Below are 22183 nucleotides of genomic sequence, written 5' to 3'. Positions count from 1 at the left end.
GAGGAGGCGGGGGATGTGGCGGTGTAGGTGGAAGCGTCGGTGGAGGAGGAGGTAGCCTACACTACTTTTTGGTTTTAAATTTTATTTTTAAAATTAGGGTACACCCTAAAACATTGGGAAATATAACCTGTGATAACCCCCTCACACGTTCAGCACCTCCAAGGGGTAAAGGGCAAGCTCAGGCCATGTGCCCAATTTGGAGACCCAGAAGTTGCAGGGGCTGACCCCTGTCAGTCAGTTCGTGTAGGCATGTGCACACTTACTGCCCCACCATGTCGCATGTCCCCGTGATGTTCACGATCCAATTTGATATCTGCTCTATCAACTTTCGATGTTCTTTTATGCGCCTACCATGGTGATCACGGGTGGCGGGGAATCAGGGTTCCAGGCCAGAGTGGGAGTGTGAGAAAGAGAGACCACATTTAAGGGAGGATTCATTTTTTCAAATTTAAAATTATAGAGTTAAAATATGGGAGAAATTATTAAAGCATAAAAGTGTGACAACTTTTCAAAGTTTAAGCATTGAATGAAAGGATGTGGCGCGCATTAATTACTGAATAATTTATTAAATTGTATTCCCTGTCACCTATGCATAGCAGGTGTTTATTCACGTCTAAAATTGTATAATGTCAACCCAAGAATGTAACAGAAAAATAATATAAATTTATTAAGCTGTCAAATAGGTAGAGGAGGGGTATATTACACCAAAAAATTTTTGAATTTCACCAAAAAATGTAACTGACAAATTATTATTTTTTAAACCTGTTTACTTTGGTATAGGAGTGGTACATCACACCCAAAAATTGGTGAATTTCACCGGAAAATGTAACTGACAATTATTATTTTTTTTACGGTCTACTAGGTATTGCAGTGTTACTTTACACACAAAAATTGGTGAATTTCACCCGAAAATGTAAATGTCAATTTTTTTTTGTTTGACCTGTCTACTAGGTATAGCAGTGGTACTATATATCCAAAAATTGGTGGATTTCACCCGAAAATGTAAATGACAATTTTTTTTTTTTTTTAAACTTGTCTACTTGGTATAGCAGGGCTACTATACACCAAAAAATTGGTGAATTTCACCGGAAAATGTAACTGACAAATTATTATTTTTTAAACCTGTTTACTTTGGTATAGGAGTGGTACATCACACCCAAAAATTGGTGAATTTCACCGGAAAATGTAACTGACAATTATTATTTTTTTTACGGTCTACTAGGTATTGCAGTGTTACTTTACACACAAAAATTGGTGAATTTCACCCGAAAATGTAAATGTCAATTTTTTTTTTGTTTGACCTGTCTACTAGGTATAGCAGTGGTACTATATATCCAAAAATTGGTGGATTTCACCCGAAAATGTAAATGACAATTTTTTTTATTTTTTAAACTTGTCTACTTGGTATAGCAGGGCTACTATACACCAAAAAATTGGTGAATTTCACCGGAAAATGTAACTGACAATTATTATTTTTTTTACGGTCTACTAGGTATTGCAGTGTTACTTTACACACAAAAATTGGTGAATTTCACCCGAAAATGTAAATGACAATTTTTTTTTGTTTGACCTGTCTACTAGGTATAGCAGTGGTACTATATATCCAAAAATTGGTGAATTTCACCCGAAAATGTAAATGACAATTTTTTAAATTTTTTAAACCTGTCTACTTGGTATAGCAGGGCTACTATACACCCAAAAATTGATGAATTTCACCAGAAAATGTAAATGACAATTTTTTTTTTTAACCGGTCTACTAGGTATAGCAGTGGTACTATACATCCAAAAATTGGTGAATTTCACCCGAAAATGTAAATGACAATTTTTTTTTTTTTTTAAACCTGTCTACTTGGTATAGCAGGGCTACTATACACCCAAAAATTGGTGAATTTCACCCGAAAATGTAAATGACAATTTATTTTTTAACCGGTCTACTAGGTATAGCAGTGGTACTATACATCCAAAAATTGGTGAATTTCACCCGAAAATGTAAATGACAATTTTTTTAATTTTTTAAACCTGTCTACTTGGTATAGCAGCGGTCCTATACACCCAAAAATTGCTGAATTTCACCAGAAAATGTAACTGACAAAGTAGTGAAATTATCTAAAATAAAATATGTACAAAAAAAAAAAAATATTTATGAGGTGGAGTTCCATATGGAGTAGGAGTTTGAGGAGGCGGTGGACGTAGCGGTGTCAGTGAAAGCGGTGATGGAGGAGGACGAGGTAGACAACACAGTTTTTTGGTTAACATATATATTTTTTTAACCTCTTCAGGACACATGACCTACCGATACGGCATGTTGTCCTGGTACTTAATGACACATGACGTACCAGTACGTCATGTGTATTTCCGATCACCGCTGCCCGGCGGGCGGTGATCGGAACAAGGTGCCTGCTCAAATGACAGAGCAGGCACCTTGGCTAAATGCGCGGGTGCCTGCGGTTTGCGGCTTTTACCTGCGGTTGCGGCGGTGGCGGGCGGTGCCATCGGGTCCCCATGTGGCTGTAGGGCGGACCCAATTGCATGGAAGGCAGCGCGATGCCTAAGGAAGTCGTCACTCTGCCTTCCGGTGACGAGCCTGTGAGATCCAGCCCCCTGGATCTCACAGGCCGGAAGCTGTATAAGTAATACTCACTGTATTACTCATACAGCCAATGCATTCCAATACAGAAGTATTGGAATGCATTATAAAGGGATTAGACCCCCAAAAGTTCAAATCCCAAAGTGGGACAAAAAATAAAGTGAAAAAAAGTTGAAAAAATAAAGTTTTCCCCCCAAAAATTAAAAGTTTCAAGTAAAAATAAACAAAAACGTCATTTTCCCCAGATAAAGTGAAAAAAAAATTGGTTAAAAAAAGTGAAAAAAAAAAAAAAGTATTCATATTAGGTATTGCCGCGTCCCTATCGACCAGCTCTATAAACATATCACATGACCTAACCCTTCAGATGAACACCATAAAAAATAAAAACTGTGCTAAATAAACCATTTTTTTGGCACCTTACATCACAAAAAGTACAACAGCAAGCAATCAAAAAGGCGTTTGCCCACCAAATTAGTACCAATCTAACCGTCACCTCATCCCGCAAAAAATGAGCCCCTACCTGGGGAACATGATTACTAGTATGGGCACTATGAGAGCATTATTACTTCTGGGTCACAGTGGGGACATGTTGGGGGCACTGTAGGAGCACTAGTACTACCAATTATTACTATTGGTGGGGCTTTTGGGAGCACTATTACTGTGGGGGCACCTTTTCACAGTATCAGCTTATTACAATTATTTTTGGGGGACATTATGTTTACACTATTAGTGTCAGGGGCACTATTTGCTGGGCACAGTTATTTTAGGACACTGCGTGCCAATAATTATTGAATTATTGGGGGCATTATCTGTGTGGTACTAGTATTATCAGGGGGTTTATCTGTTTCTGCAGTATAATATTGGGGAGCACAGCGGCACAGTATTGGGGGTAGTAGGATGATTTGTCCAGAAGATGGGAGAATGATGGAAAAGTAGTAAATAGAGTTGAGCGGACACCTGGATGTTCGGGTTCAACGGGTTCGGCTGAACTTGAGAAAAAAATTCGAGTTCGGGATCCGAAATTGACCCCAAACCCCATTGAAGTCAATCGGGACCCGAACTTTTGAGCACTAAAATGACTGTAAAAATTTAATGGAAATGGCTAGAGGGCATCGAAATGTGGTTAAGAGCATGGCAAGTGCTCTGCAAACAAATGTAGATAGGGAAATTACTTTAAATAGCATAAAATAGGTAAAAATAAAAAATAATAATCTTGATCTAGGAGGACGAGGTCCATATGGAGTAGGAGGTTGAGGAGGCGGGGGATGTGGCGGTGTAGGTGGAAGCGGCGGTGGAGGAGGAGGTAGCCTACACTGCTTTTTGGTTTTAAATTTTATTTTTAAAATTAGGGTACACCCTAAAACATTGGGAAATATGACCTGTGATAACCCCCTCCAGTCATGCTAAACACACGTTCAGCACCTCCAAGGGGTAAAGGGCGAGCTCAGGCCATGTGCCCAATTTGGAGACCCAGAAGTTGCAGGGGCTGACCCCTGTCAGTCAGTTCGTGTAGGCATGTGCACACTTACTGCCCCACCATGTCGCATGTCCCCGTGATGTTCACGATCCAATTTGATATCTGCTCTATCAACTTTCAATGTTCTTTTATGCGCCTACCATGGTGATCACGGGTGGCGGGGAATCAGGGTTCCAGGCCAGAGTGAGAGTGTGAGAAAGAGAGACCACATCCAAGGGAGGATTCATTTTTTCAAATTTAAAATTATAGAGTTAAAATATGGGAGAAATTATTAAAGCATAAAAGTGTGACAACTTTTCAAAGTTTAAGCATTGAATGAAAGGATGTGGCGCGCATTAATTACTGAATAATTTATTAAATTGTATTCCCTGTCACCTATGCATAGCGTTTTTTTTTTCACGTCTAAAATTGTATAATGTCAACCCAAGAATGTAACAGAAAAATAATAGAAATTTATTAAGCTGTCAACTAGGTAGAGGAGGGGTATATTACACCAAAAATTTTTTGAATTTCACCCAAAAATGTAACTGACAAATTATTATTTTTTAAACCTGTTTACTTCGGTATAGGAGTGGTACATCACACCCAAAAATTGGTGAATTTCACCGGAAAATGTAACTGACAATTTTTTTTTTTTTTTACGGTCTACTAGGTATTTGTCACGACCGCTACCCCAGCAGCAGTCGTGTCGCACCAGACGGAGGGGTAGGGGGACCCTTATCTACGGATGGAAATAGTATGGCCACCCCTGACTAACCCTAAGCTGGCACCTGTCTGCCCTGATACCCTAGACGGGGTGTGAACCCGTGCGACGAGCAGGATGCCTAAACCCTCAGTCACCCTAAAGCCTAGAGTGGGGAAAGGCCGATGGGAGCACTAGTCACCATCACTCATGTCTAGGAGAACAGCAGGGTAAGACAGCAACAAACAAACTTATATCAGAGATAGACTTATCCAGTCACGAGCAGAGAAGGCGATCCCAATCACGACAGTCCACGCCGGACAAGAGCTCCACAGCAACACCATCAAACGATCTTCTTCAAAGGTCAGAATAGAACTGGAAGTAAGGACTATATCTGGCAATGACTGCAAGTGAAAGTGAAACTAATATAGTAGCTAGGAGTGGCAGACAGGACTCACCTGAGAAGGATGCCTACAAACTCCCAGTCAGGACAAAAAGGTTCACAAGGCAAAACCCAGATGACATACCCTGAACCACGGAGCAAACTCACAAGCTATCGCGAGTAGCAAGTCGCTGCGACCTTCTCCTCCCAGACCTGTCTGGATCAGTCACAGTCGTGACAGTACCCCCCTTTCTACGAGGGGCCCCTGGACCCTCAAGACCAGGCCTCTCCGGATGGGAGCTATGAAAAGCCTGAATGAGTCTGTCCGCTTTTATCTCTGATGCTGGAACCCACATTCTCTCTTCGGAACCATAACCTTTCCAGTGCACCAGGTACTGAAGAGAGCGGCGAACATATCGTGAATCAACAATCTTTTCTACCTGAAACTCAAGACTGCCATCAACAACCACCGGTGGAGGCGGTAGTGGCAATGGTTCAGGAGGTTCTACATATCTCTTAAGCAGAGATCTGTGGAAGACATTATGGATCCTTAGAGTCTGAGGTAGCTCCAGACGAAAAGCCACCGGGTTAATGATCTTAATTACCCTATAAGGACCAATAAATCTCGGACCTAATTTCCACGAGGGAACCTTCAACTTGATATTTGTGGTAGACAACCACACCAAGTCATTCACCCCAAGGTCCGGACCTTCAGAGCGCTTCCTATCAGCCGCACGTTTGTATCTACCACCAATTCTCTTCAAACTTTCTTGCACACTCTGCCACACTGAAGAAAGTGAAGACGCAAATCGTTCCTCCTCGGGAATCCCAGACGGCCCCCCCTCACTAAACGTACAAAACTGAGGATGGAAACCATACGCACCAAAAAATGGTGACTTATCGGTGGATTCTTGACGACGATTATTAATGGCAAACTCGGCTAACGGTAAATAAAATGACCATTCCTCCTGATTTTCGGAAACAAAGCATCTCAAATATGTCTCTAGGTTTTGATTGGTACGTTCAGTCTGACCGTTGGACTGTGGATGGAAAGATGAAGAAAACGACAGATGAACCCCTAAACGAGAACAAAAAGCTTTCCAAAATTTAGAAACGAATTGGGTACCACGATCCGAAACAATATCGGAAGGGACCCCGTGAAGCTTCACGATGTGGTCAATAAAAACCTGAGCCAGTGTGTTAGCATTAGGCAATGCGGCAAGAGCAATAAAGTGCACCATTTTACTGAATCTGTCAACAACTACAAGAATAACAGTCTTCCCCGCTGATACTGGTAGATCCGTAATGAAATCCATTGACAGGTGCGTCCAAGGCCTGTTGGGGATGGCCAGAGGTAAAAGACGCCCTGCCGGACGAGTATGATCTACCTTAGAATGAGCACAGGTAGCACATGCAGACACAAAATTCAACACCTCCTGGCGCCATTTAGGCCACCAGAACCGACGAGACACTAACTCAGAGGTTGCCCTACTACCTGGGTGTCCTGCCAGTGTGGAGTTATGGTGTTCTTTTAGTATCTCCAGTCGTAAATTTTCTGGCACAAACAGTTTACCCGAGGGGCAGGAGGCCGGGGCGTCCCCCTGAGCTTCCAACACCCTCCCCTCTAAACCTGAGTGTAATGCAGAGACCACCACCCCCTTTTGCAAAATGGGCTCTGGTACCTCAACATCACCCCCTCCAGGAAAACTTCGAGACAATGCATCCGCCTTAGTATTTTTTGCCCCCGGGCGATAGGTTATTACAAAATTAAACCTAGTAAAAAATAACGACCACCGAGCCTGTCTAGGGGTGAGACGTTTAGCAGACTCCAGATATAATAAGTTTTTGTGATCAGTAATCACCGTGACGGGATGAACCGCCCCCTCCAAAAAATGACGCCACTCCTCAAAAGCCAACTTAATAGCCAAAAGTTCCCTGTTGCCAATATCATAGTTCCTTTCTGCAGTAGACAATTTCTTCGAAAAGAAAGCACACGGACGCCATTCACCAGGACACGGGCCCTGAGATAGTACCGCTCCCACCCCCACCTCTGATGCGTCAACCTCTACAATAAAAGGAAGCGAGACATCTGGCTGTACGAGAATAGGGACCAAGGTGAATCTCTCCTTCAGAGATGCAAAGGCAGTTTTAGCTGCATGTGACCATTTGGAAAAATCGGATCCCTTTCGGGTCATGTCCGTCAGTGGTTTGACCACCAAGGAATAGTTTTTTATAAACTTTCTATAAAAATTGGCAAACACCAGGAAGCGTTGCAATGCCTTCAGGTTCTCAGGCAGATCCCAGTCTATAATCGCCCGGACTTTCTCTGGATCCATGCGGAAACCTGAATCTGACAACACATACCCCAGAAATGGCAGTTCTTTTACGGGGAACACACATTTTTCTAACTTAGCAAACAATTTGTTGGCCCTTAATATCTGCAGCACTTGTCTCACATGGATCTTATGTGTATCCAGATCCGGGGAATAGACCAGGATGTCATCAAGATATATCACAACAAATCTCCCGATAAGGTGACTAAAAATATCGTTGACAAAATGTTGGAATACCGCAGGCGCATTAGTAAGACCAAATGGCATGACCAGATTTTCATAATGCCCTTCCGGAGTATTAAAAGCCGTCTTCCACTCATCCCCCTCTTTGATGCGAACCAGGTTATAGGCTCCTCTGAGATCCATTTTGGAGAACCATTTAGCACCAGCAACCTGATTAAAGAGGTCGGGAATGAGAGGAAGAGGATAGGGATCTCGGATAGTTATCCAGTTTAATTCCCGGAAATCCAGGCAAGGACGTAGGCCCCCATCTTTCTTTTTAACGAAAAAGAACCCTGCAGCCACAGGTGAAGAAGAGGGTCTGATGTGTCCCTTAGCCAAACTCTCCGAAATATAATCTTTCATAGCCTTCCTCTCCGGGCCGGAAAGATTGTATAACCGAGTTTTAGGTAGTTTGGCCCCAGGTAGTAGATTAATCGGGCAATCATATGGACGATGAGGTGGTAACCCCTGACAACCCTTCTCAGAGAACACATCCATAAAATCTGACAGAAAAGCAGGTAAAGATGTTACAGAGAGTGTAGAGCACCTACTACTCAAGCAGTTGTCCTTACAATGTTCACTCCACTCCACAATCTCCCCGGCCTGCCAATCCACCACTGGATTGTGAGTCACCAGCCAGGGAAGCCCCAATACCAAAGGAGCCGGAAGACCGTCCAGGACATAACACGAGATATGCTCTTTATGGAGGTCCCCTACCTGCAGATGGATATTATGAATGATCTGGGTTAACTCTTTCTGAGTAAGAGGGGAGGAGTCGATGGCAAAAGCAGGAATAGTTCTGCGTATCGGTTCTGGAGTAAAACCCAGAGCCTGAGCAAACCGTGAATCCACCAAGTTGACCCCCGCCCCACTGTCCAAAAAGACAGAACAGATCTCAGTCTTATTGCCCGCCTCAACGGTAGCGGACAACAAAAACTGAGACATGCGTATGGAGGAAATGAATACGCCCAGACTGTTATCCTCCGCACAATCTGGGGACTCTAGTTTTCCCGGCGGCTCCTTTGTTTGTGATCTCTTGGGTTCTGAGGGACAAACCTTTACAAAATGACCCCTCCCCCCACAACGAAAACAAACCTCTGACCTACAGCGGAACTTAGGAGGATTCACCCGTCTAGTGGCGCCCCCTATTTGTATTGGTTCGACTGGATCATAACAAACCGATCCCTGCCCTATAGAGGCCTCCGTAAAATTTAATAGTCTCTCCCTGAGTCGTCTGTCGATTCTTATGGACAGAGACATAGCAGCCTCCAGAGACCCAGGGACCTCGTATACCGCCAGCGCGTCTTTTAATTTTTCAGACAACCCCTGGCAGAACTGACTCCTAAGGGCCGAGTCGTTCCATAACGTATCAGTAGCCCACCTACGGAATTCGGAACAATATAGTTCAGCAGACCGGTTCTCTTGCCGAAGTCTACGTAGCTTAGACTCAGCTAGTGAGACCCTGTCCGGGTCATCATATACGAGACCCAGGGCTTCAAAAAACTCCTCCACTGATCGTAAGGCCAGAGAGTCTGATGGTAGGGAGAAAGCCCAAGCCTGCGGATCTCCTTGCAGGAGAGAAATTACAATACCCACCCGTTGTTGCTCACCGCCGGAGGATCTAGGTCGTAACCTGAAGAACAATTTGCAAGATTCTCTGAAACCATTTTTTTGGCACCTTACATCACAAAAAGTACAACAGCAAGCAATCAAAAAGGCGTTTGCCCACCAAAATAGTACCAATCTAACCGTCACCTCATCCCGCAAAAAATGAGCCCCTACCTGAGCCCAAAAAATAAAAAAACTATGGCTCAGAATATGGAGACACTAAAACATATTTTTTTTTGTTTTAAAAAAGCTGTTATTGTGTAAAACTTACATAAATAAAATAAAAAGTATACATATTAGGTATTTCCGCGTCCGTATCGACCGGCTATATACAAATATCACATGACCTAACCCCTCAGATGAACACCGTAAAAAATAAGAAATAAAAACTGAGCTAAATAAACCATTTTTTCTCACCTTACATCACAAAAAGTGTAATAGCAAGCGATTAAAAACTCATATGCACCCCAAAATAGTGCCAATCAAACCATCATCTCATTCCTCAAAAAATGAGACCCTACCTAAGATAATCGCCCAAAAACTGAAAAAACTATGGGTCTCAGAATATGGAGACACTAAAACATGATTTATTTATTTTTTCAAAAATGATATTATTGTGTAAAACTTACATAAATAAAAAAAAAAGTATACATATTAGGTATCTACGCGTCCGAATCAACTGGCTCTATAAAAATATCACATGATCTAACCTCTCAGATGAACACCGTAAAAAATAAAAAATAAAAACTGTGCTAAAAAAAATATTTTTTGTCACCTTACATCACAAAAAGTGTAATTGCAAGCGATCAAAAAGTCACAGGCCCCCCAAAATAGTGCCAATCAAACCGTAATCTCATCCCGCAAAAATCATACCCTACCCAAGGTAATCACCAAAAAACTGAAAATATTATGGCTCTCAGACTATGGAAACACTAAAACATGATGTTTTTTGCTTCAAAAATGAAATCATTGTGTAAAACTTACATAAAAAAAGTATACATATTGGGTATCGCAGCGTCTGTAATAACTTGCTCTATAAAAATATCACATGACCTAACTCCTCAGGTGAATACCGTAAAAAAATTGAAAATAAAAACGGTGTAAAAAAAACTATTTTTTTTCACCTTACATCACAAAAAGTGTAATAGCAAGCGATTAAAAAGTCACACGCACCCCAAAATAGTGCCAATAAAACCGTCATCTCATCCCGCAAAAATCATACCCTCCCCAAGGTAATCACCCAAAAACTGAAAAAATTATGGCTCTCAGACTATGGAAACACTAAAACATGATTTTTTTTGTTTAAAAAAAGCAATCATTGTGTAAAAATTGCATAAATAAAAAAAAGTATACATATTAGGTATCGGCGCATCCGTGACAACCTGGTCTATAAAAATACCACATGATCTAACCTGTCAGATAAATGTTGTAAATAACAAAAAATAAAAACGGTGCCAAAACAGCTATTTCTTGTTACCTTGCCTCACAAAAAGTGTAATGTAGAGCAACCAAAAATCATATGTACCCTAAACTAGTACCAACAATACTGCCACCCTATCACGTATTTTTTAAAATGGGGTAACTTTTTGTGGAACACCTAAAGTGTTAACAACGTTTGTAAAATCAGTTTTGAATACCTTGAGGGGTGTAGTTTCTTAGATGGGGTCACTTTTATGGAGTTTCTACTCTAGGGGTGCATCAGGGGGGCTTCAAAAGGAACATGGTGTCAAAAAAACCAGTCCAGCAAAATCTGCCTTCCAAAAACCGTATGGCATTCCTTTCCTTCTGCGCCCTGCTGTGTGCCTGTACAGTAGTTTACGACCACATATGGGGAGTTTCTGTAAACTACAGAATCATGGCCATAAATATTGAGTTTTGTTTTGCTGTTAACTCTTGCTTCGTGAAAGTAAAAAAAAATATTAAAATGGAAAATCTTCCAAAAAAGTGAAATTTTAAAATTGTATCTCTATTTTCCATTAATTCTTGTGGAACACCTAAAGGGTTAACAAAGTTTGTAAAATGAGTTTTGAATACCTTGAGGGGTGTAGTTTCTTAGATGGGGTCACTTTTATGGAGTTTCTACTCTAGGGGTGCATCAGGGGGGGTTCAAATGGGACATGGTGTCAAGAAAACCAGTCCAGTTTGAAAGGTGAGAGGGAGCCATTTTAGGATCGCAGGCAGAGGTAGAGACAGGGCAGTGTTTATCCCCCACCCTCCCTCCCTTTATGGTTATAGTGCGGATGGGGTAGTGTGGTTATATTATTAGTGTAGGTTGTTTTTGTTTTTGAGTCACAGCTGGTGGTGAGAGAGGGTTTTCGTCATGGCAGTCTTGGCGGCGGGAGGTCCTCGGAGTTGGTGGAATATCAGGTTCTGGAGGATGGGAGGGCTCCATAGTTGGGGCTGAACTCCCATGGTAGTATTTTCGTGGCAGGTTTTGGTCCATCAGTGGTGCCTCCGAGCTGGCGCTCATCGGCTGGGGGCAAGATAGAGTACCACGTGGAGGAGGAGTTGAACAAAGAAACTGTTGGGGCTTCGAGGACCTCCCTCGTCGCTATTTTATATGTTACACATAAGTTGGATATCATATACGGTTGCATATGGGTTCGTTGTTAAAATATGTTATTTAAAACTTAAGGATAAAAGTGTTATACATTTTATAATAAACGGCTGCTGTGGCCAATTCAAATCCAACCTGGTGTCATGTGTAGTTATTGGGTCAATGGGGTGAGGGTGTTAGGGTGGTGGGGTGCAAGCAACGAGCATGATCGACGCTACCTTTGTTATGTGTTTACTGAAAAATATCAACATTTGTGTTGGTAAATTTGGGGCATTCAGGCCCCAACACAGGAACGCCCACTTCTGGAAGGACTTCACATAATACATACATTTTTGGCCTGAGACATGCCAAATTTGCCAGGATTGTTTCTGAATATTACGGACAATCCTGGCAATTCCAGGACTATTGGTAACTAAGCAGACATTATTATAACTAATGTGTGTGTGTGTGTGAGAAATTTGGCAAATTGAACCATGCAGATGCAGGTATCCCTCTCAAAACAAGGACACTTTGAGGAAGAAGTTTACAGAAAGAACTTAAGGCCTAAAAGTGGGCGATACTCCAAACAGACCTCCAAGAGGCCAAGAGCATCCAATCATCAGAAATTACCAGAGCAAGCTGGGAAACATATCATAAAGATGGCCAGGGTCTTTTTACCCAACCTTTTTAATTGTGTTGACATTGGTAACGATACTCTGCAGGGGGATATCACACCTTTTCAGAGAAGTCATTTTCTCTACACAAGTGACGTTTCCCCTGCTGCCAGCCTGTGGAGATCCTGCACCATCTGCCTATGAGAATTAATAGAACACAGACAACACTGAGATGAAACTGTGGATGTCCTGGATATATTTTTAGTTTTCGACAAGGTAATTTTTCCAACAAAAGCCTCCTGCTGCCCCCAGCACCGGTACCTAATAACACCATACATTACTCTTTCTGTACTCTGCTGGTATGATGCATTCTCATTTCCAATTGCGAGGTTGGATGGTGGGGAAAGGAGGAGGGGGGGGGGAGAACATCATTAGCAAAGAAGAACAAAAGAAAGTGGTTATAGTGAGATCCAGGTGCTCACATATGTTGGCTTATTGTGGCTTCTAACAGCTGAGATGGGGGCTTCAAATTTTTCTTTCAACAGACAGGAGCAGAAGCATGTGGAAGATTTAGGTCATATCAATGAATTCATATGTAAGTACCCAAAAAGTTAAGTAGATTTATTTAGTTAGTTAAGAAGCTGAATGTGAAGTGCTCTGACTGCAGGGGTGTGACTTCAAATTTAAGCAGAAGAATGCATTTTTGCCACCAAAAGCAAAAAAGCAAAGCACCCTTGTGACTGTGATGATTGTGACAAACTGCAATATGCTGTAAATTAAATGCTATCCTCAACAACATGGCAGAAACATTTGCAACTAATAGAAGGTCAATTCACGGTATATGAGGTGGAGGTGGTGGTGGTGACCCTTCAGAAACAGCTCCAGTGACCTGGTAAAGAGGTGACATTGTCACGCAGCAACTGATATAAGCAGTGAGCATCCTACAGATGATTTTTGAGTAAATGTAATGTTCTCTTATATCCAAAGTAAAGTAGCACTGTCCATGCCAGTGCAAACTATTATATCACAGACATAAATGAGTGGCCGTATAAATACCATGACATATTAATAAGACAGAGACAGAGATATATTGCACCCGCACTGAATCCGGACCCATTCACTTCAATGGGGCTGTTCAGAAGAGCGGTGATTTTCACGCATCACTTGTGCGTTGCGTGAAAATCGCAGCATGTTCTATATTCTGCATTTTTCACGCAATGCAAGCCCCATAGAAATGAATGGGGATGCATGAAAATCGCAAGCATCCGCAAGCAAGTGAGAATGCGGTGCGATTTTAACGCATGGTTGCTAGGAGATGATAGGGATGAAAGCAACCCCGGACCCCATTAAAGTGTATTCCCTGTATTATTTTCCCTTATAATGTGGTTATAAGGGAAAATAATAGCATTCGTAATAAAGAATGCTTAGTAAACTGTAGATTGATGTGGCGTAACTACAACTGACTGGGCCCCACAGCAAATTTTTGAAGGAAACACAGCTTCTCCGCTAACCACAAAATCACATGCAACCTCCTGTGGCTAGTCAAGATTGAGTTTTCAGACAAGGTCCGCCAGCCGTTCCATCCATTTCCTACTGTGTCATTGCATATCATTTCATTGTATACTACTGTTGAGGGGGCGCTGACAGTTAAATCTTTTAGTCTTCCTTCTGAGGGGGCCCCTAGTGAGTCTGGGCCCCAAAGCAGCCGCTTCCCCTGCTTCCCCTATAGTTACGCCCATGGTGACGTAATCGCGCTCACCACGTGGTGAGCGCGGTGACATCAGCAAAGGTCCTGCTGACTGAAGATAGAAATCTTTTATCTTCATTCAGCAGGACCTGCGCTTACGTCACGATTACATCACCAAAGGTCCTTTCGCAGGACAAGAAGCAAGAAGAGGATGCCGGCTGCGCGATCAATTGGAACAGGTAAGTTAATTTTATTTATTTTTTTAACACCTCAATCTACAGTTTACTAAGCATTCTATATAAAGAATGCTATTAATTTCCCTTATAACCATGTTATAAGGGAAAATATTAAAATCTACAGAATAACTAACCGAAACCCGAACTTCAGTGAAGAAGTTCGGGTTTGGGCTTGGGTACCACAGTCAGTTTTTTATCACGCGCGTGCAAAATACAGTGCAATTGCGTACCTACTCGTAGGATTTTCCCACGACACACCCGCATCCTATCCGACCCCAGGGCCGACTCTATAATAAGGCAGACCAAGCACCCGCCAAGCACCCGCCTTGTGGACTTCCCCTGCCGGACCCTGCTGCCCGCCCCAGCCTGCAGGTGTGCTGTGCGGTCCCGGCCCTCACCTCCTCACAGAGCGGCATGCAAGCTCAGCAGCACGGCATCGGCAACACAGACAGTCACGGGGTCAGGGGTGCGTGACTGCCGAGTAGCGCTGGGGCGGCGGCGGGTGGCAGGCAGCAGCAACTGGTGTAGACTGAGGAGCGGAGGTCTGGAGACTGGAGGTGGAGCTGTTGGTTGTGAGGAACTGTATGGACAAATGTCTCTGAGTAGTCTGTCTGTGCGGCCCGCAGGGAGAAATGTATGTGGCATGGGGGAAGGGGAAATGGACATGATGGAGGGGGAAATGGACATGATGGAGAGGGAGAAATGTGACAACATGGATGGAGGGGGAGAAATGTGGCAACATGGATGGAGGGGGGAGAAATGTGGCAACATGGATGGAGGGGGGAGAAATGTGACAACATGGATGGAGGGGGGAGAAATGTGACAACATGGATGGAGGGGGGAGAAATGTGGAAACATGGATGGAGGGGGGAGAATGTGGCAATATGGATGGAGGGGGGAGAAATGTGACAACATGGATGGAGGGGGAGAAATGTGAGGGCTGATGTGACATAGGTGATTTGACATGGAGGGGGAGAAATGTGACATGGACGGGTGAGAAATGTGACATGGAGGGGGTGAAATGTGACATGGAGGAGGTGAAATGTGACATGGGGGCTGAAGGCTGACATGAGGGGCTGGTGGCTGACATGGGGGGCTGATGGCTGACATGGGGGCATGATGGCTGACATGGGGGCATGATGGCTGACATGGGGGCATAATGGCTGACATGGGGGCATAATGTCTGACATGGGGGGCTGATGGCTGACATGGGGGGCTGATGGCTGACATGGGGGGCTGATGGCTGACATGGGGGGCTGATCTAAGGCATTTGCGGTCTGATCTGAGGTTTGATTAAGATTGGGGGTCTGATTGCTGGTCTGACCTGAGGTGTAATGGAAAATATTTTTTTCTTATTATCCTCCTCTAAAACCTAGGTGAGTCTTATGGGCCGGTGCGTCTTATAGGGTGAAAAATACGGTCCTCAAACCAGAGATTGTCTGGACCACACAGAGGAGAAGCCAGCTGATGCAGACAGGACCAGGGCCAGGTGAGCTGCGGAGGGGGGGGGGGGGGGGGGCAAAATGTAGCTTTGCTTGTGTTAGCAAAAATCCTTGCACCAGCCCTGTCCGGCCCTCACATGCGACACCTGTGTGAAAGAGGCCTTAAAGGGGTTGTCTCACATCAGCAATTGACATTTATCATGTAGAGAAAGTTAATACAAGGCACTTACTAATGTACTGTTATTATCAATATTGACTCTTTTCCATCACATTATACACAGCACGTATCCATGGTTTTGACCACTCTGCATTCCACCAAACCGAATCACATATTCCACACATATGGCACAAAAAGGCTTTTATTATGTCACATATGACAAACATACATAGATAATCGAATGTATAAAATAACTACAAAGATGCTGAAAAGGTGAAAAAAAAAACAGTCTATAGGTCTCCAAGTATGTCACATTAATTCAATAAAAACATATAAGGTCACTAGCCATCACTTATCAATCAATAATTTTTGAATATATTCCCCCAAAAAGCAACATTAAAAAACATAACATATATCATAGTAATTAATCACCCAACCATCGCTGGTTGTGACTATGTAGGGAATCAAATGATCTCCATGTTGCTGCTCAGGGAATACAAACAATGTGCAATTAGTGCACAGATAAAAAGATAGGTAGACATTGTAAGTAATAGAACATACAGACCAAGAGCTGAGGGGAGTATAGCAGACCCCAACGTACGTTTCGCAACGCTTCCTCTGGGGGCATGTCCATCTCATAAACACCCACAGTTGTATACCCTCTTCAATCCAATGTCCCCTCCTACTCATTATAGAATGTATATTCACCTGGAGTTGGTAAGCAATGGGAGCATGTATTCCCACACACCGTAGATGACGTGTTGTCCAATGGCATCAGGATGCCACGAGACACAGCGAGATCACTTGCGCACATCCTAATTGCTGTATCACGCCGGCTCGTCCCACCCCCTGGCGCAACTAAACGCCATCTTGAAATGGGGCATGTTGCCCATTCAATGGGGAGACGAATCCGCTATCATTACATGCGGTCCCACATTGATCTTAAGACCTCACTAAGCCCTGCACAATAGCGCAATTCAAACTTTGTAGCCTGAATCTAGGAAAGGGATCAAAGGTAGGTATAAACAGATACAACTCTCCTATGGTTACGATACACATCATCTTGAGATAGGGTAAATTGCCCATATCTTGTGAATAACCATCATAAACCACAGATGAACACATATCGCTTAAATAAAGAATAAGTAAATAAATCACTGCCTCGTTTGAATCACAATACTCGAAGTTTAGTAATTAAAGTTGTTCTCTAGTCCACAATACATGTTGTAAAAATGTCTCAACGATCAGCAAGGCCATGCAATCTAAACCTTATTGGCAAGGGATGCAAATTTGAAAAATGAGCTTAGGATGACCTCAAAGTATCATAAACTGGTATTGTACTGTAAGAAGAAGCCCAAATTCAAAGTGCTAGTGCTCTGGTGCATAAGTGGTGAGGTGAAAAAAACAAGATAAAAGGTGATAACAAAAAGACAAGGAAAGATAGAAAATGGACATGCAATACTTCTGTGATCAGCCCTAATTAAAGGGCAATGTGCAAAACTAGACAATTGATCGCATCCCACGTCAATCAATTATAATGAAAATAGATAATAATATATAAATATGATTACAAAACCCACGGATACATAGAGACATGATTATGTATAAACTTAAAATATGATGCGTAAAACTTCATAAAAAATTCATAAGAGTCAAGGTTATTTGAATATGACCATACTGCTACGGGTACATGTCCTATGTTGGTACTCTACATGATAACTTTGGTTGTCATATGTGACATAATAAAAGACTTTTTGTACCATATGTGTGGAATAGATTCGGTTTGGTAGATATGGTTCCACACATGATTTCTTGTTATATGGTGTTTATTTTTCAGTTTTCTCACTCTGCAATCCAGCAGTGGTGGCCGTGCTTGCACACTATAGGTAATGGTGTTGCCCTATGAGCACTTCCAGCCTTTCCCTATAGTGTGTAAGCACAGCCACCACTGCTGTATTACATGGTGGTAGTGACTAGGGATGAGCGAACCCGAACTGTATAACATTTTCGTAAAAGTCCGTGTTCGGGTTCAGTGTTCGGCGCTTTCTTGGCGCTTTTTGAAAGGCTGCAAAGCAGCCAATCAACAAGCGTCATACTACTTGGCCCAAGAGGCCATCACAGCCATGCCTACTATTGGCATGGCTGTGATTGGCCAGTGCACCATGTGACCCAGCCTCTATTTAAGCTGGAGTCACGTAGCGCCGCACGTCACTCTGCTATGATCAGTATAGGGAGAGGTTGCAGCTGCGACGTTAGGGCGAGATTAGGCAGATTAACTCCTCCAAAAGACTTGATTCTGTGATCGATCTGCAGCTGTGGATCATTGAAGTGCTATTATTGACTTGCTCACTTTTTTGAGGCTGCCCAGAGCGTTTTTAGATCACTTTTTTTCTGGGGTGATCGGCGGCCATTTTGTGACTTGTGGTGCGCCAGCACGAGCTATCACCAAGTGTATTTAACCATCGATAGTGTGGTTATTTTGTGCTATTTCCTACATCAGCTGCAGGCTGAGCCTGTGTCACCCAAGTGCATTTAACCATCAACAGTCTGATTATTTTTTGGCCATATACTACATCAGCTGCAGGCTGAGCCTGTGTCACCCAAGTGCATTTAACCATCAACAGTGTGGTTATTTTTTGGCCATATATTACATCAGGGGCAAGTTGAGCCTGTCACCCAGCGCCTAAAAAATAGACCTGACATTTCTATTCAACCAAATCTGCACAGTTTTAGCTGGTCAAGTTATTTGTAGTGACCGTAAAAGCAGACTTTTTGTTCTGGGTTGAAAAAGCATTCCCAAATTTGCCATTCTGAAAATAACTAGTTTGTGGTATTTGAGGCCTACTTGAAATCTATCCCAAAAAGAAAATCTTACATTGAAGGTATTGATAGTGTGATTCAGAAAAACCTAAGACACACGCTAGCGTGCTGATAGAAGTGTCATTCTGTGAATCAACCTATAACTGTCACACAGCGCAAAAAAAAAAACAGGTCTCACATCTCTATTCAACCAAATCTGCACAGTTTTAGCTGGTCAAGTTATTTGTAGTGACCGCAAAAGCAGACTTTTTGTTCTGGGTTGAAAAAGCATTCCCAAATTTGCCATTCTGAAAATAACTAGTTTGTGGTATTTGAGGCCTACTTGAAATCTATCCCAAAAAGAAAATCTTACATTGAAGGTATTGATAGTGTGATTCAGAAAAACCTAAGACACACGCTAGCGTGCTGATAGAAGTGTCATTCTGTGATTAAACCTATAACTGTCACACAGCGCAAAAAAAAAACAGGTCTCACATCTCTATTCAACCAAATCTGCACAGTTTTAGCTGGTCAAGTTATTTGTAGTGACCGTAAAAGCAGACTTTTTGTTCTGGGTTGAAAAAGCATTCCCAAATTTGCCATTCTGAAAATAACTAGTTTGTGGTATTTGAGGCCTACTTGAAATCTATCCCAAAAAGAAAATCTTACATTGAAGGTATTGATAGTGTGATTCAGAAAAACCTAAGACACACGCTAGCGTGCTGATAGAAGTGTCATTCTGTGATTAAGCCTATAACTGTCACACAGCGCAAAAAAAAACAGGTCTCACATCTCTATTCAACCAAATCTGCACAGTTTTAGCTGGTCAAGTTATTTGTAGTGACCGTAAAAGCAGACTTTTTGTTCTGGGTTGAAAAAGCATTCCCAAATTTGCCATTCTCAAAATTGTTGTGAACGGGAACAATGAGGAAAACATCTAATAAGGGACGCGGACGTGGACATGGTCGTGGTGGTGTTAGTGTACCCTCTGGTGCTGGGAGAGGACGTGGCCGTTCTGCCACAGCCAAACGTCCTAGTGAACCAACTACCTCAGGTCCCAGTAGCCAGCAGAATTTACAGCGATATTCGGTGGGGCCCAATGCCGTTCTAAGGATGGTAAGGCCTGAGCAGGTGCAGGCATTAGTCAATTGGGTGGCCGACAGTGGATCCAGCACGTTCACATTATCTCCCACCCAGTCTTCTGCAGAAAGCGCACAGATGGCGCATGAAAACCAAGCCCATCGGTCTGTCACATCACCCCCATGCATATCAGGGAAACTGTCTGAGCCTCAAGTTATGCAGCAGTCTCTTATGCTGTTTGAAGACTCTGCTGCCAGGGTTTCCCAAGGGCATCCACCTAGCCCTTCCCCAGGGGTGGAAGAGATAGAATGCACTAACACACAACCACTTATTTTTCCTGATGATGAGGACATGGGAATACCACCTCAGCACGTCTCTGATGATGACGAAACACAGGTGCCAACTGCTGCGTCTTTCTGAGGTGTGCAGACTGAACAGGAGGTCAGGGGTCAAGACTGGGTGGAAGACGATGCAGGGGACGATGAGGTCCTAGACCCAACATGGAATGAAGGTCGTGCCACTGACTTTCACAGTTCGGAGGAAGAGGCAGTGGTGAGACCGAGCCAACAGCGTAGCAAAAGAGGGAGCAGTGGGCAAAATCAGAACACCCGCCGCCAAGAGACTTCGCCTGCTACTGACCGCCGCCATCTGGGACCGAGCACCCCAAAGGCAGCTTCAAGGAGTTCCCTGGCATGGCACTTCTTCAAACAATGTGCTGACGACAAGACCCGAGTGGTTTGCACGCTGTGCCATCAGAGCCTGAAGCGAGGCATTAACGTTCTGAACCTTAGCACAACCTGCATGACCAGGCACCTGCATGCAAAGCATGAACTGCAGTGGAGTAAACACCTTAAAAACAAGGAAGTCACTCAGGCTCCCCCTGCTGCCTCTTCTGCTGCTGCCGCCTCGGCCTCTTCTGCTGCTGCCTCGGCCTCTTCTGCTGCTGCTGCCGCCGCCTCGGCCTCTTCCTCTGCCTCTGGAGGAACGTTGGCACCTGCCCCCCAGCAAACATGGGATGTACCACCAACACCACCACCTGCGTCACCAAGCATCTCAACCATGTCACACGGCAGCGTTCAGCTCTCCATCTCACAAACATTTGAGAGAAAGCGTAAATTCCCACCTAGCCACCCTCGATCCCTGGCCCTGAATGCCAGCATTTCTAAACTACTGGCCTATGAAATGCTGTCATTTAGGCTGGTGGACACACACAGCTTCAAACAGCTCATGTCACTTGCTGTCCCACAGTATGTTGTTCCCAGCCGCCACTACTTCTCCAAGAGAGCCGTGCCTTCCCTGCACAACCAAGTGTCCGATAAAATCAAGTGTGCACTGCGCAACGCCATCTGTGGCAAGGTCCACCTAACCACAGATACGTGGACCAGTAAGCACGGCCAGGGACGCTATATCTCCCTAACTGCACACTGGGTAAATGTAGTGGCGGCTGGGCCCCAGGCGGAGAGCTGTTTGGCGCACGTCCTTCCGCCGCCAAGGATCGCAGGGCAACATTCTTTGCCTCCTGTCTCCTCCTCCTCCTACTCAGCTTCCTCCTCCTCTTCTTCCACCTGCTCATCCAGTCAGCCACACACCTTCACCACCAACTTCAGCACAGCCCGGGGTAAACATCAGCAGGCCATTCTGAAACTCATATGTTTGGGGGACAGGCCCCACACTGCACAGGAGTTGTGGCGGGGTATAGAACAACAGACCGATGAGTGGTTGCTGCCGGTGAGCCCTCAAGCCCGGCCTGGTGGTGTGCGATAATGGGCGAAATCTCGTTGCAGCTCTGGGACTAGCCGGTTTGACGCACATCCCTTGCCTGGCGCATGTGCTGAATTTGGTGGTGCAGAAGTTCATTCGCAACTACCCCGACATGTCAGAGCTGCTGCATAAAGTGCGGGCCGTCTGTTCGCGCTTCCGGCGCTCACACCCTGCCGCTGCTCGCCTGTCTGCGCTACAGCGTAACTTCGGCCTTCCCGCTCACCGCCTCATATGCGACGTACCCACCAGGTGGAACTCCACCTTGCATATGCTGGACAGACTGTGCGAGCAGCAGCAGGCCATAGTGGAGTTTCAGCTGCAGCACGCACGGGTCAGTCGCACTGCGGATCAGACACACTTTACCACCAATGACTGGGCCTCCATGCAAGACCTGTGTGCCCTGTTGCGCTGTTTCGAGTACTCCACCAACATGGCCAGTGGCGATGACGCCGTTATCAGCGTTACAATACCACTTCTATGTCTCCTTGAGAAAACACTTAAGGCGATGATGGAAGAGGAGGTGGCCCAGGAGGAAGAGGAGGAAGAGGGGTCATTTTTAGCACTTTCAGGCCAGTCTCTT

The sequence above is a fragment of the Bufo bufo genome, chromosome 1, assembly GCF_905171765.1.
Source record: "Bufo bufo chromosome 1, aBufBuf1.1, whole genome shotgun sequence".
Taxonomy (NCBI): domain Eukaryota; kingdom Metazoa; phylum Chordata; class Amphibia; order Anura; family Bufonidae; genus Bufo; species Bufo bufo.
Note: the sequence above shows the minus strand (reverse complement) of the source record.